This window comes from Athene noctua, chromosome 21, assembly GCF_965140245.1.
Source record: "Athene noctua chromosome 21, bAthNoc1.hap1.1, whole genome shotgun sequence".
Taxonomy (NCBI): domain Eukaryota; kingdom Metazoa; phylum Chordata; class Aves; order Strigiformes; family Strigidae; genus Athene; species Athene noctua.
The window spans coordinates 6,677,050-6,690,982 of NC_134057.1; positions in this window are offsets into that span (position 1 = coordinate 6,677,050).

Consider the following 13,933-nt stretch of genomic DNA (forward strand, 5'->3'; position numbering starts at 1 on the left):
AATTCATATATGTGAACTCGTGCAAATTATACGTTTTTTACCAGTTGAGAAGATGGCACTATATACTTTGCAGCTTGTCCAATACAGACATTACTAGTTGTATACTCACTAAGATAACAATTTACTTATTTGGATATTAAGCTGACTTACACATAGGAAAATCTTTACCTACTCTTCAATGCTAGGTAAAAAGAATACATATTTGGTTGAATATGTACAGAGTGTTGTTTTGTTTAAAACCCTTGTATGACTATCCCGTTAATGGATAATCCTTCTATATTATGTGAAAGCTTCATGAAATAAACTACATGAAATTACTGAAGTGCTTTACTTTGATATCTTGTCACCTCATGGCTGCAAAATCCATTTTTAAAAGCTGCTGATTACACTTAGAAACATTACCTCCTGCACATCAGGAAACATCACTATATCCCAGTGTCATCTTCCCACACAAACCTCCTAATTACAAGAAAAACAGTAAGAGGCAGAAATATCTCTCTAGTATCTGCAAAAAAATCCCCAACTGTAATCGACATGAGAACGAAACAGTAAAAGCCATATGATAACCTTTAATATATCTCTTAGGCCATTGATAGATATTAGTGTGAAGTATTATTCACACTAATAACCACTTAACCATTTTGAAACTGTTTCTGAAAACTCCTACCACTTCTTCAATCAATCAATTACTACTAAGCAGTGATTGCTGTAGCCCTACATAGCCAGTTATCTTCTACTTGCAGCTCTTTAAATCTTTAAAACCATAATTGTTAGACTGATATGAAAATGAACTTATTAATATTGCTAAAATGAACATTTGTCTACATTTAAGTCTGTCACAGAAAACAAATCAGCAAGCAAAACTCAACACAAGCAGATAGATACACTCATTAACTCTAATACATTAATTTGATTGCAATAATTTCCTTCAGTGATTAGGAATACGAGCATCCTTATCTTATTATTGGTCAGTAGGGCAGTGTGTAATGCCTAGAAGCTAACTGTTGACCAAATGTTATCACAAGAAATGTAAACTAGTGTGACCTAATGTCAACTAGTAGTGTAAACTAGTAATGGCAGGAATGAGGTATCACAACTTTTCCTTCTGGATGAAAGGTAGATTCTCCTGACTTTATTCACATTAACTGACTCGTTGAAGTCAATAAAAGTTTGTCCTCATTGAGCCCAGTCAAAAAGGTTAGTTCTAGCAAAAGGGTGTGAAAGCAGCAGGCTTCATCTCTGACTTCAACATGATATTTTCTTCTCAACCTTCTTCTTCTACCAGATGATGAACTGTGGATCACACAGGCTACACTGCAAAACATACTGACTCTGAATTTATCATGAATGTATTTAAATTTTGGATTCACCACCCTCAAATGCAGAACATGAATGAGTTGAAAAGCACAGAATCCATGCCAGAATGTGTATGTGCACACAAGGACAAAATAGAAAAAGAGACAAGCTAATGCAGGAGAAATGAACTGAGAAGTTCATTACAATGGAGTATGAGGAGGTGAAAGGAGAGAGGAAAGAACATGAGGCAGCAAGAAGGGATAAAAGCAACTACCCCTGAAGTCATCCAGAGACAGCCAGAAAGAGTACTTATGGCAAGACACAGGAAACTAAGAAAAACAGGAATGAAGAAGCTGCAAAGGGAAAGTACCAGAAGGGACTCATTAACACCAGAACCATGGGGCCGGTTGTCTTGGCAGAAAGAGTACGTGTCACCAGAAAATACAAGGTTTTGAGGAGACCGGAATGTCAGATGTGGACACTCGGAAAAAAGTGAAAAAAATAAACATGGATCCCCAAGACACTAGAGATTGATGTGATTGTTATTTACAGGGGAAAAATTGATTCCCAGGAGAACAGATTCAGGACAGTTTTCAAATACAAGATCAAAAAACTTTGCTATGTAAGGATATACTGGAAACATATTTGAATAAAATGTTCTGAGAAAATAAAGAACTGAATCAAAGAAACCTGGTCTTGAGGTCCTAGGAAAAGCAAGCACAATCGTATGAAAGGATCCTTTCAAGGATATGTATCCTTCTAGTGCTTGGCTCGTAACGACAGCAATGGTTTACATGAATGCTAAAATCCTTTGGCTGCAAATGAAATTCCAAATCTGACCGCCAGAACTATAATGCAGGAAGAGATCTGCAAAACATGAAGAAGGTATTTCTAACAGCAATTTTCTAAGGTGTTTTTTTTTTTTCCCCCCAACAATTTGGGAGTAAACTTTCCGTTCCAGCTTAGTTTTTATTTAGCTATAGCAAAAAAAGGGTTTTCAGACGTTATGGTGGGGCAGGGTGTGTGTGTGTGTGTGGTGTGATTGTGACAGAGAACAAGCCAGAAAGATGAATACCATTTTTAGACTGAAAAATCTTGGAGAGACCATACTAAATATGTCTTCAGGTTTGCGGTATATGGCATAAAACTGAGGTTGAGTGAAACAAATGATCATGTGCTAATGATCAAAAAAATTGATCCCCTAGAGCTAATATGGCATTGATTTATTTAACATGACTGTAAGAAAATTACATACCCATAACAGACTTCATTAAATTTTTGTCACTACCTAAGTATTACAACTTGACAGAGTAAGGCTTTGTGATGGTAAACAGGGGCCACTTTGGTACTGTCCTTCTACAAACTAAAATTTTATTTTAAAGAGCAGAGGTGTTGTCTTCATGGGCTATTATGAAAACACACACCCCTACCCCCTGACTCACAGACAGCTACACAGATTTTCCTCTGAATTTTGATTTGGAACAAGCATAAGTAAGGTAAAAATGAGCAAGAAGAGAAGCAACTGCTACAACTGATGTAAGTATGGTGTACTTAAATATGACACATCAGTTCATTTGGCTTAATACTAGGTCAAAACAACTGATTTTTTAAAGATCCTCAACAAAATGTCACCTAATTTCTCCTATGTATTGCTGACTTCCAAGGTAAATGCAGCATTATTGTTATTCTGTCATTTGGACCTACAGCTCCAATGAAGAAACCTTGTGAACGTTATAATTTGGTAGTAGTACCTTACCGATTTTATTTACAGCAGAAATTCTAGATTGAGATTGTCCTTCTTTTCATGATGAACCTTTTCATTGTTTAAATTTTCTTATTTTTTCCAGAATATTTAAGGATATGATGACAGTGCCTATGTATTTCCCTAAAGGTTTGGCTTGAAACATTTTGTATTCTATCTCTGTTGAAATGATTTACTGTCAGAATCAAAAACTTCACAGCCCCAATCTGGAGCTACAGCCTAATAATTCTTTCACACAGAAAATGTAATGTCTCTTTGCTTATATCCAATGTGGCACTGAAAATAATTTCAAGATGATTTATGTACACAATATACATCAATATGTAGAATATGTCTCTAATTTCTTGTGAAACAATATCCTCTTGTAAATATTAATTTTGAGAACATTTTGGTTGGTTCAATAGAAGTCAAGACATGATTTAACATTGGTCTACATGTTTATCATGCAAACACTACTGCACTGATTTATCTTGAAATTTGGAATGCCTGTTATAACTTGGGTTACTGCAATGCTTTTTTCTAGGGCTCAGTAACAAACAGTTGTTGATGGACTATATTTGGACAGCTCTTACTGTATTATTTTAAGATGATTCAACTGTAAATTTTTAGACTGTCAAAGTGTTAAGCTTTATTGCATATTGTTAAAGAGAGCCTCTTCCAGCAGCATTTTTTTTTTTTTTTAAACTGTCTCTCACTTTTGTACATTCTTACATTAATTTGCTAGTGGAGTAATCATCCACACTATTTTTCATGTTGTTGTGATTAAAAATATTTTTAAATGATGTTGACTTAAAGAGCCGTCAAATTACTGAGTCCATAGCTGGTCAGAATATAGATTGGCTTTTCTAATGTGCTGTAGCTGATACTCCATTACTTGATGAAACACAAATAGAACCAGAAAAATAGGCAGCCAAGGTTTATTATTTCATGCTGAAATTTTTTCCAGCTCTGAAAAAATCAGCAGAGATGCTCCTATTGATATTGATTTCACTGGGACAAACATTTTTCTCCTAGGAAGCAACTGTGATGAATATTTGCGTATCTTGTATTCATCTTTTTCTCACTTTATATTTCATACTGCATAAAACTTCATTAAAGAAATTTTCATCCTTCCAGCAGTAAAGAACTAGGTAAAATATTCTCTGAAGTCCATTCCTCCTATCAATGCCACTGTGATCATGAAGGAGGCTGGGGACTACACAAATAGGCAGGACTACAGAATGTGCTTCTCACCTTCTCCATCGTAAACACGATCGGATTCCATATGCTTAAGAAGTGCACAGACAGGATTGCAGCAGCAGAAAAGATAAAGCCATTGCTCTCTGCCTTCTCAGGGGGAATAACCTTCCCAGGGAATAACATAAATAAGCAGAAGGATTTCAGATGCTGTCATGGGTAACAGGAGAAAAAGGCTAGGGTTGTTTGGCATAAAGGAGCCATGGCAGAAGGATGTTTGCATGGATAGGACACGCAGTAAGGAAGAAGCTATGCCTATCATCAATGTATTCCAAAACCTGCAAGTTATTGGGAAGGAAAACTCTCTAGCAGTGCCATCCATTTAGGTCACATAGTATGGAGGAGCTTGCAGGTTCTCGTGGCTTAGACTCCAGTCTGCGAGTCCCCTGCTATCCAAAGTTAGCACAGACACGCAATGGATAACTTATTCAGGATTCAGAATTCTGATGCACTAGATTAAAAACATGATACAACTTGTCACATCCTTTGGGATGCTGCCAAGGTAAGGGCAAGAAATGTTCTTTATTAAATATCTTCCAATATAAGGATAATTAAAGTGCATGGGGAAAAAAAAAAAAAAAAGTCCCTGTATAGAAGTCAATTTTAACCACATTATGAAACTGTATTACTTTAAAATAATTATATTTGGATTGGCCTCAGAGTTTGTCAGAAAATGATGCTGGCCAAAACATTACAATGCAGATTTATTTTGTCTCGTAAGGAATTATTTTATATTTTGTTTCTCTCATGTCACCTTTCCCTCCTCTAGAAATCTTTCTCTCTAATTAGAACATTTGTAACTAATATATGACTCTTTGGGTGAAAATATTTTCAAACATGAATGCATAAAGTTAATCCCTTAAATCTGTATTTAGAAATTGAAAAAAAAAAAACACAAAACCAAACACCAAAATGAGCTGAAAATGCATATTTACAGTTCCCTTTATTTGCAGAAATGAGTCTGCTTTTCAGTCATGTACCTATGATTTAGAAGCTCAAATTTAGGTACTGACAAGGCATAATTTGACACACCACAGCTTTCTTCAGTGAATAGGAAACCTGAACTTCACAAATAAACCTGCTGTCTCGATACACAATAGAATAGAATTAATTTGCCAAGAGATACACAACAGCTATTCTTCTGTTCTGATAAAATCAGAAGTATGTAACTTTTAGCAAAGTTGGAGAATGCATGAAAACATTTCTTGCTACAGGCAAAATAATTTTACTTTTGGCAGGTTTACAGAAAAGCAAGTCAGTTACATTTTCACCTCAGGTGGTTTGTGGTATCAAAATGGCAGTTCCTGCAGATGGAAAACTGTCATTACATGAGGACAAGCTGTTTGCTGGGGGAAATGGAAATATTTTGCTCTCTGTCAAACCTGTGAATATTGGAGAGAAAAATCTGTTTTCATATAGGAATGCTCAAAACAGAAGCTGATAGTTTACTGCAGTTCTACTAAACCGACAGAGTGGCTTACCAGACTGGTAATTGGCCAACTTGTGCTTCAGTTACTACACAAAGTTACCATAAAATTTCAGTGAGGAGCTGCATATACAAGAAAACAGTAGCGTGGACCTAGAAATTCTTTCAGGTAGATCTGGTGAGCTGAGCATCGGTGCGTGCCTCTGGAAACACTGAGTCACCAAATCAAAGGCCCCACACCACATCTCCTGCAGGAAATGTTGCCCGCTAAGGATACTCTGGAGAACTTCGTTCCTGTTGTAGACTGTCCGTCATTAATGACCGCGGATGCAGAAGGAACTATAAAGAGGGCATAAAAACAGGTGGAGAGCCACTACAGAATAATGTGCAGCTCACTGGCCTTCCTCAGGCTTTCCATGAGGATGCAAAGCGAGGGTATGGAAATACTGTCTGTTGCCACTGCATGCTCCCTATTTGTTTAATCAGTTGGAACTGATCAGCAGAAGGTAGAAAGCAGCAGAAGCAGAAAATCTTCAGTGGTGGATCTGAGGGTGTCTTTGAAAGGACTACTACTACCTTTAATAAGGCAGAGTCATCAGATCCAAGATTTACACAGGTGACGGTGGCAAACCCCAGAATTTTAACACAGTTGTATATAAATTAGATCAAATATATATATTATATCAAATGTATATATTAGATATCAAATTTATATAAATTAGATATAAATTTATCAAGGGAAATTGAGCCAAGCAGAAAGCCTTAAACTTCTCAGCAAAAAATCAGTTTTAAAACTAAATAAAACGCAAGATATGTAGCCCGTCAGTATACTCAATTGAAAGAGATTTATTTATAATACATTGAACTGAACCAATATTTCTGAAATTTTTCATAATTTGGGTGTGCCTACCATATCAGCTTAATTCAGTTTTACTCTGCTCTCAGGCTCTGGTCTCCTCATCATCCACACTCCCCACAGTCCTGTCTGTGACCAAACCCACAGAGCAATTTGTTTATGCAGGAGCGGTAGGGATAAGCCTCTGTGCCTCCCATGATGAACAGCTTTCCAACACTGTCCCGATAACCCCCACGTTCCCGTACGGCCACACACATCTTCCTGCACCAGCAAGTGAAACACACCTTGACAAAGCTATAAGGCAACTTTTGCTGATAGGCAGCTGCATGCTCATTATTTTACATGATGGACTAGAATGCCAAAAAGCAAATTAAATTGACCTTCCACAGGGCATTGATGCAGGCCCATAGGATCTTCCAGCAAGACCAGAGAAGACCGGTGTACTCCCATTTCGATCTGTTAGGGGCTAGGCCAGAAGCCTAGTGGCCTCTGTGACCCACCACAGGCTGCCTGACAATGCCACCTGATGAAACGCTGGGGTTTCAACCCCAGGCCCCAAATTAAGGTTGACATGAGGGTGATTCCCACAGCCCTTCCCAGGGGGGGTGAGTTTCCCTTTAGGCTTCCCCCCAGGGTGGGGCGGCCTGGCAGACAGAGCCATTGGGTAAAGGAGCCCCAGGGGTCCCGCAGTCAGTAACCCAAGGTCAGGTGTCCCACCTGGGGATAACAGCTGGGACCCCTTGCAGGCAGGGGGGTGTCTGTCTGTGAGGGGGACGCCCTGTGCAGAGTTCCCTGTTGGGGAAGGACCTCCCGCCTCCCTGGGACTGGGCTCCAGTCAGCTCTGGCTTTTGTCAACGCGGGCTGTGCAGAGATTCAGGGTGTGGCTTCCTTGGTCTGATGTGTTTGGCTGGTTGACTCGGTTGTCTCCCGTCCCTTCTATGGGAGACTGCATGTCACCCTTTATCCCACCCATTGTTGGTCGTGTGGTGTCGTTGTTGGGATCAGTGGGATTGATGTCGATTATGTATAATTTGATTGACTTATTTGTACCCCCAGTGCTCACCCATGTACTGACCCTTTGGTATCAAATACAGTTTGGTTATTGGTTCATCTTTATGCTAGGCCTAATAATTGGCAAAACACTGAGATTTGTAAAGCTCAAAGAATATACCTTCAGGCATTCACTGCACACAGACCATGTCCTTCCACAATGCTGTGTTGCACCAGACAGGTGTAGTACCGTTTAGGAGAGGGGGCGGGTACAGTGGTCTGGCATCTACCACAGCTTCTTCATCTGCCTCTGCCTGGTGTGAGAAGAGGATTACAAACAGTTGCCTCTGAGGTGGTCTGCCCCAAAAAAACCCTCACCATGGGGAAAAAAGACAAAGTTTAGGCCTTCAGGTCAGGTTTTTGCCAACCTTGCTGCAAAGGAAATGCACAGACACCAGGCACGTTTTTGTACACAACTCAGTTACGGCAGAAAACTTCACTGTAGAGAGAAGAGCCACCTCTGTTACCATCACAGTCTCCCACAGCCCCTCCAGTTGATGGTATAGCAATGCACAGAGTACGTTTCCAAATAACAACCAGATACCTTACAGCTTGTATCACCATCCACAGAGCACGCCACACGCATCTGCAGCACCAACACTAGGGTGAACAAATCTCACAGCATATACTGCCCATTTACTCCCCTGCATGCAGGCACAATGCTTCCAGTAAGAAAGCAACACTCAAAAAAACATAAGTAAGGTGGGGAGCTGGAAGGTCCAGCTCTAACTGATATAGTGTCAATGTATTTCACAGAAAGAAATTTGATGATAGGAAGATAATGAGGGTGACAAGGCAACGCAAAGAAAAAAGAAAAAAAAAGACTGAGCAGACTGTGATGGTTAAGAGAGTTTAGAATTTAATCAAATTAGCAAACATTCCAGTAAATGAGTAATATAAACCCACAGGCCTTGATCAGAAGAATTTAGCTTTGGGTTTATATTACCCATATGCCATCCAGGATGGGGTGACTGATCGTGACACACTGGGATGGGAAGGAGAGGCTCAGTGTTTAGGTACTAACAAAAACTGCTTCAAGAAACAGCTGCTAAGGGAGCTCGGAAGAGAAGATGTGACCTTGGTTTGGTCTCAAGGAGCATCCAGGATCTGAATGAGAATCAGACAGTTGAGGAGCATGCATAGTAGTGTGGGTAGTCTAAAGGCCAAGAGACTTAGATACCATAAGGCAAAGCACATCACCTATTAAGAAAGACTTAAGGAATTAATGTACGTTCCTTTTATTTTCTGCAAAAAGGACAGAGCTGGCTCAAGTCAGTCAATAAGCACTGTATCTGTGTTTACTCCTCTTCTATGTCTATAAACAGAGATTAGCACCATTTCTGGGCTTCCCTTCATCTCTCAGAGCCAATAAGAAGGATTTCAGTGGCTGGCACATACCACAACAAAACCGCTGACCTCCCTTGTCAATGATACGCTACACCACACACACATATAAACAGAGCTCCGAACAGCAGCAATACAGATTGTGAGTAAATCGCAAAAGGATTGCAAAAATGTGCAATATAAACATACTGAATAAGTTGAGAAATTTTATATGATCCAGTGCTTGCCCCTAATAATGAATGGTGAGATCAATGCCCATTTTTGCTTGCTCCTCTTTTTAATAAGCTGACAAGATTCAGAATAACACTAACCCCACACAAGTATTTTGGCATGTAATATGGAGGCTAACACAAAAGTGTTTGGAAACTATCTTGAAATGGACTGAATCAAATATAATTTCTAAATCATCATCAACAACTGTCCAGTATGATTTAACATTTTCCCATTATTTTTAAGTGCCAAGGAATTTCTTACAGTCCAGTAAATTTGGCAGCACATTTGCTGCCCTTAGGAGATTCAAGAGCCTTTTTTCATCAAACTCCAGTCACACAATCCCTTTCCCAAGTATTCTCCCTTCAGAAAATTCAAATCTTACTCACTGGTTTCAATGTGAAGGTTCAGATTTGTAAAGCTTGAAAGGAGTTGGACTCCAGTTTGGAATTTTCCTTTAGGTTCATCTCTCACATCTTAATATCTGATGAATGAAGGCCATGCCTGATGTTTTATGATTTAACAGACTCAGCTGTAGTGTTTTATTTCTTCTAAAAATCTCAGAAAGATCTTTTTACTCACAGTTTTACACTTTATGAACTATAAATTGTTCACATTCTAAATTTTCTTTGATAGCTATGTTACATTTGCAAAACAATTTTTCCACCACAACAAATACCGTATATTAATAAAAGACATCTTCCTTTTCCTAATTACTCTACTGCAATTTTCATTCTGCCATGGGGGATTCCCAGTAGACTTTCAGAGGCACTTTTCATGATCTTCTGGCAGTGCTCTAACACTCTATCACAAAATCACAGTAGTTTTTATCATCTTTTAGGCAATTTATAAAATTCTACAAGCCTGCTGTGTGACAATTTAAAATAATGTTTTACAAGATTAATCTATAAAAGGGTAAAAAGTACAGTATGTGCCTTGAAAAGGTCACAGAGAAGCTTTCCATTAAAGAAATCAATATCATCACAAACAGATCCTGAAGTAATATTACCATTTTAATTGGCTGGCACAGCCTTCTCACAATTCCATCTCAATAGTGACATTAATTACAACCGTGACAGTACAAGGCTGTGCTAACACAAACAGGAAAATAATTATTACACATTGACTGGCTATCTTTTGCTACTACCCAAATAGATAAAAGTTGTGCCATTAAATATCTAACGTTATTTTCTACTCAGTAGATTCACCTCTTTCGTGGACTGATTTTGACTTTCTGTTCTTCAGAATGTGACATTGAAAACATTAAACCTCAGCACTTCAAGTTGGAGTTTCAAAAATTTAAAAGAACCTGAAAAACACACAAACAAACAAAAAAACACAAACAAAAAAGCCCCACTTAAAAGGCACAGTACTGAGCAGCATTCAGACTGGGTGGCTAGAGAGTGATGAACTTCTTTGCCCTCTTCCCAGAGCAATGCCAAGGCAGCTGCCATCCTGGGGAGCTGCAGAAGTTGTCAAGGGAGGAGCGAGAGGAAGGCTGCCTGTCCCCGCTCCCCGTTCTTGGCTCCTGTAAAATGTCAGCCCCATTCCTTCTACTCTGGCTCCTTCTCCCAATATTTTGGTTTTTTTGTAATTTCCTATCACAGTCTCTCTCTTGGGTTCATGTCTGCATTAATCTGTTTACTTTCATCTCCAGCCTTTACACACTACTTACCGAGTTAAAGTTGCCTCTCACTGTCATGTCCAATGTGCGTGTTCCCACTACACATCACTGCCTTCCAGTTTTTGTCATTAGCCATGATCTCAGAATCAGCTAGGTTGGAAAGGACAAAGATAATCTAGTCCAATCATTCACTGCTCACCACATCCCAAGCTCCTCTAACATGCAAAAAGCTCCACTTCCTTGCCTGCCACACCTATAAGCCCAGATCAAAGTTGCCAAATTTGCTTGCCAAGCTGGTCACTTCTCCCTCTTGCTTGCCCCTCAGTTCTAGCATCACCAATGTTATTCCAAAATATTCCTTCTTTGTACTTGATCTGGCTCCAGGCCATTCGACATTCAAATTAAACATGCCATCTTCAAATCCACTCAGCCTGATTACCAGCACAAGTGTTGCTGAAAGCATGTTAAGACATACTCGAGAGCAGCTGGGGACAGCAATTACAACAAAAGTTTGATTTACTCCATAGGGATGGCATTTGCACCATCTAGTCAGACCCAGGGGTTATGAGAAGAGGGCGCTGGCTGTGCTGCTCGGTGGGTTCAGCGCACACGAGCAAGTGCCAGAGGGATGGAGCAGTATCAGCAAAGGCATGTCCTCAGAGCTTTCAATCTGCCCTGACACACACGCAAAGCTCCGAGTTTTGTAAACATAATTTGGCTATACTGGGGCAGCTATTCTCATGAATATGGCAAACCCAGACCTTCTTAAATTTCACGTCTTGTGAAAACATGAAAATGTTAAAGCTTATTAAATTAATCTAGCCCCTTTTTTAATAAAGAGTTATTTTTCCTTCATCTAATTTACTAAAAATATGTGAAATTTACTGATTATTTTTTTAAAAATAAGTATCTAGCAACCAGCAAAGAAAATTCCATCCCACCAAGTAAATTTGCACCAAGTTAGGAGAAACTGAATGGGTTCTGATTACACTCCAGCAAAAGGAAATGTGTGTGTGTGTATATATGTATGTGCATTTATATGTGTGTATATATATGTACATCTTAATGTATGTATGTATATATACCTATATAAACATGTATGTATATATATCTTGATTTGAAATAATCAACCACTCTATATTCTTTCTTGGGGGGGAAGATGGTATTTGCTTCTAAAAAGTAAAGATTTAACGATGTTCCAGAAACAATATATTTAGTGATTATGTAAACTGTCTTCTTAAAGTCCTGTGAAGTTTCTTAATGTTATCAGACACTAACTATGAACATAAACACAGATTAAAAAGTAGGATTTGTGTAATACCTTGTATCTGTAGGCTCTGTGCCATAAATAGAAGGAGAAGAAATAGTGAGCCATTAAAATTCAACTTGGAAATGAATCTGATGATCTGTAGCTGACATTTGAGATTGCGAGAAAGTACCATACAGGAGAAAATTATTACAGAATAACTTTGGCGTATGAAAAAAATGTCTGCAGGTTATATGAAGAGCTAGGAATAAGATGACAGAAAGCATCCCTGGGCTTAAAACACTAAGTAACTTTCATCCTTGTTCAAACCTTTGAACCTTATGAATACAAATCAAGGTTCTGCTCTGGGCAGAGTATCTCTGACATCACAAATGCAGCTTTGTCAATTAACAAGAGATATTTGGTATGCAGTGATAACTCAGCAAATGTTTAGAAAAGAAACTTACCCTTTCTAAACTCTTATTTTCTCCCCTACCCCGCCATGAAGATATTTAAAGAAGTGGTTTACTTTAAGGATATCAGTAACCTCTTTAGGAGGAATCTGTGCCTGCCCAAGGCTCCATGCCAACCTGCTATAACCAGCCCTGACTTGTTTTGATGTAGGCAGCACAAATAAAAGGATGTCTGTGGGCACTTGGGAATTGCACTGAATTTTCTCCATTGTCGAAGAAGCATTGGCAAATCAGGGAACTTACCTGCTGTGCAAACAAGGCCAAGCACAGGCATAATCAAGATATTTTAGGAAAAAAATATCAGGTATTTCTGGTATCAGGTATTAAGATGAACAAAATGTAGAACCTGTATCTCCTTTTCCTAATACGCAAAACTCTATACACTGATGACAGAAATCCAGGAGAATAGGAGTGAAATTAGTCCCAGTTTTGTTTTGTGAAATACACCATTTTCACGGTTAACTTATTTCTGATTTAGGCTGTTTCCAAAAGTACTCTCTCATTAACATGACTAGTGTTTTACCAGTGGTCTGCACTGGTGAAAGAATTTTTGTTTAAACATTACTCTCTTATTTGAAATAAAACCCAGTTAAGCAGACATGATGATTCATATAGTTGACATTTTTCACGTAGTCTAGCTAAAATGAATTTAACTTCACTGACACACACTTCTATTCGCAATGCCATTTTCTGAAAACTGTATTTTAAAGCCTAAACCAAAATCTTCTTAGTGAATTAGTCACCAGAGATGGTTACCTAGCTCCAAGAATATAGAAACATACTGACATTGGCAGAAAAGCTAACCACTTAATTAAAATCTAAAGTATGTTCAGAAACCTCTCAAATACTTTATGCATTGCTGAACGTACCTAATATTTTATGACATTAAAAAAATAGGTCATTCAAAAGAATGGAAAAGTAATAAGAGCAGAAATATCCAGAATGGTAAAATAAAAATGTATTATCCAATCTTAAATTCCACATGCAAGCCACACTTCTTTGGTTTTTCATTGATTTTTTTAATCTTGCAATATTCTTATCAAATAAAATAAAATTCATAAAATTTAAGGCTGACAGAGAAAACAATACAGTCAACAATATTACATGGAGGAGAAAAAGTGCAAGGGAACATTCTGAATAAAAATATTACAGCTTTTGAGAAGTGGAACTTTCATCCACTGAGATACATTATTTCATTGGTAGCTGGGTGTTATGAAGGTGTTCAATTAACTATTGGCAGAGGAGAGCGTAACTGAAATCCCAGTAAATAGTAAAAGAAACGAACTGAAGTTGCATCCTAGAGCATATATGGGACTTACAAAAGTCTTTGTGACCAGAATTCAAAGAGCATTATATAACATACTATAAATAAATTATTGTATAACTATTAACAACTTTTCTTTTTATACA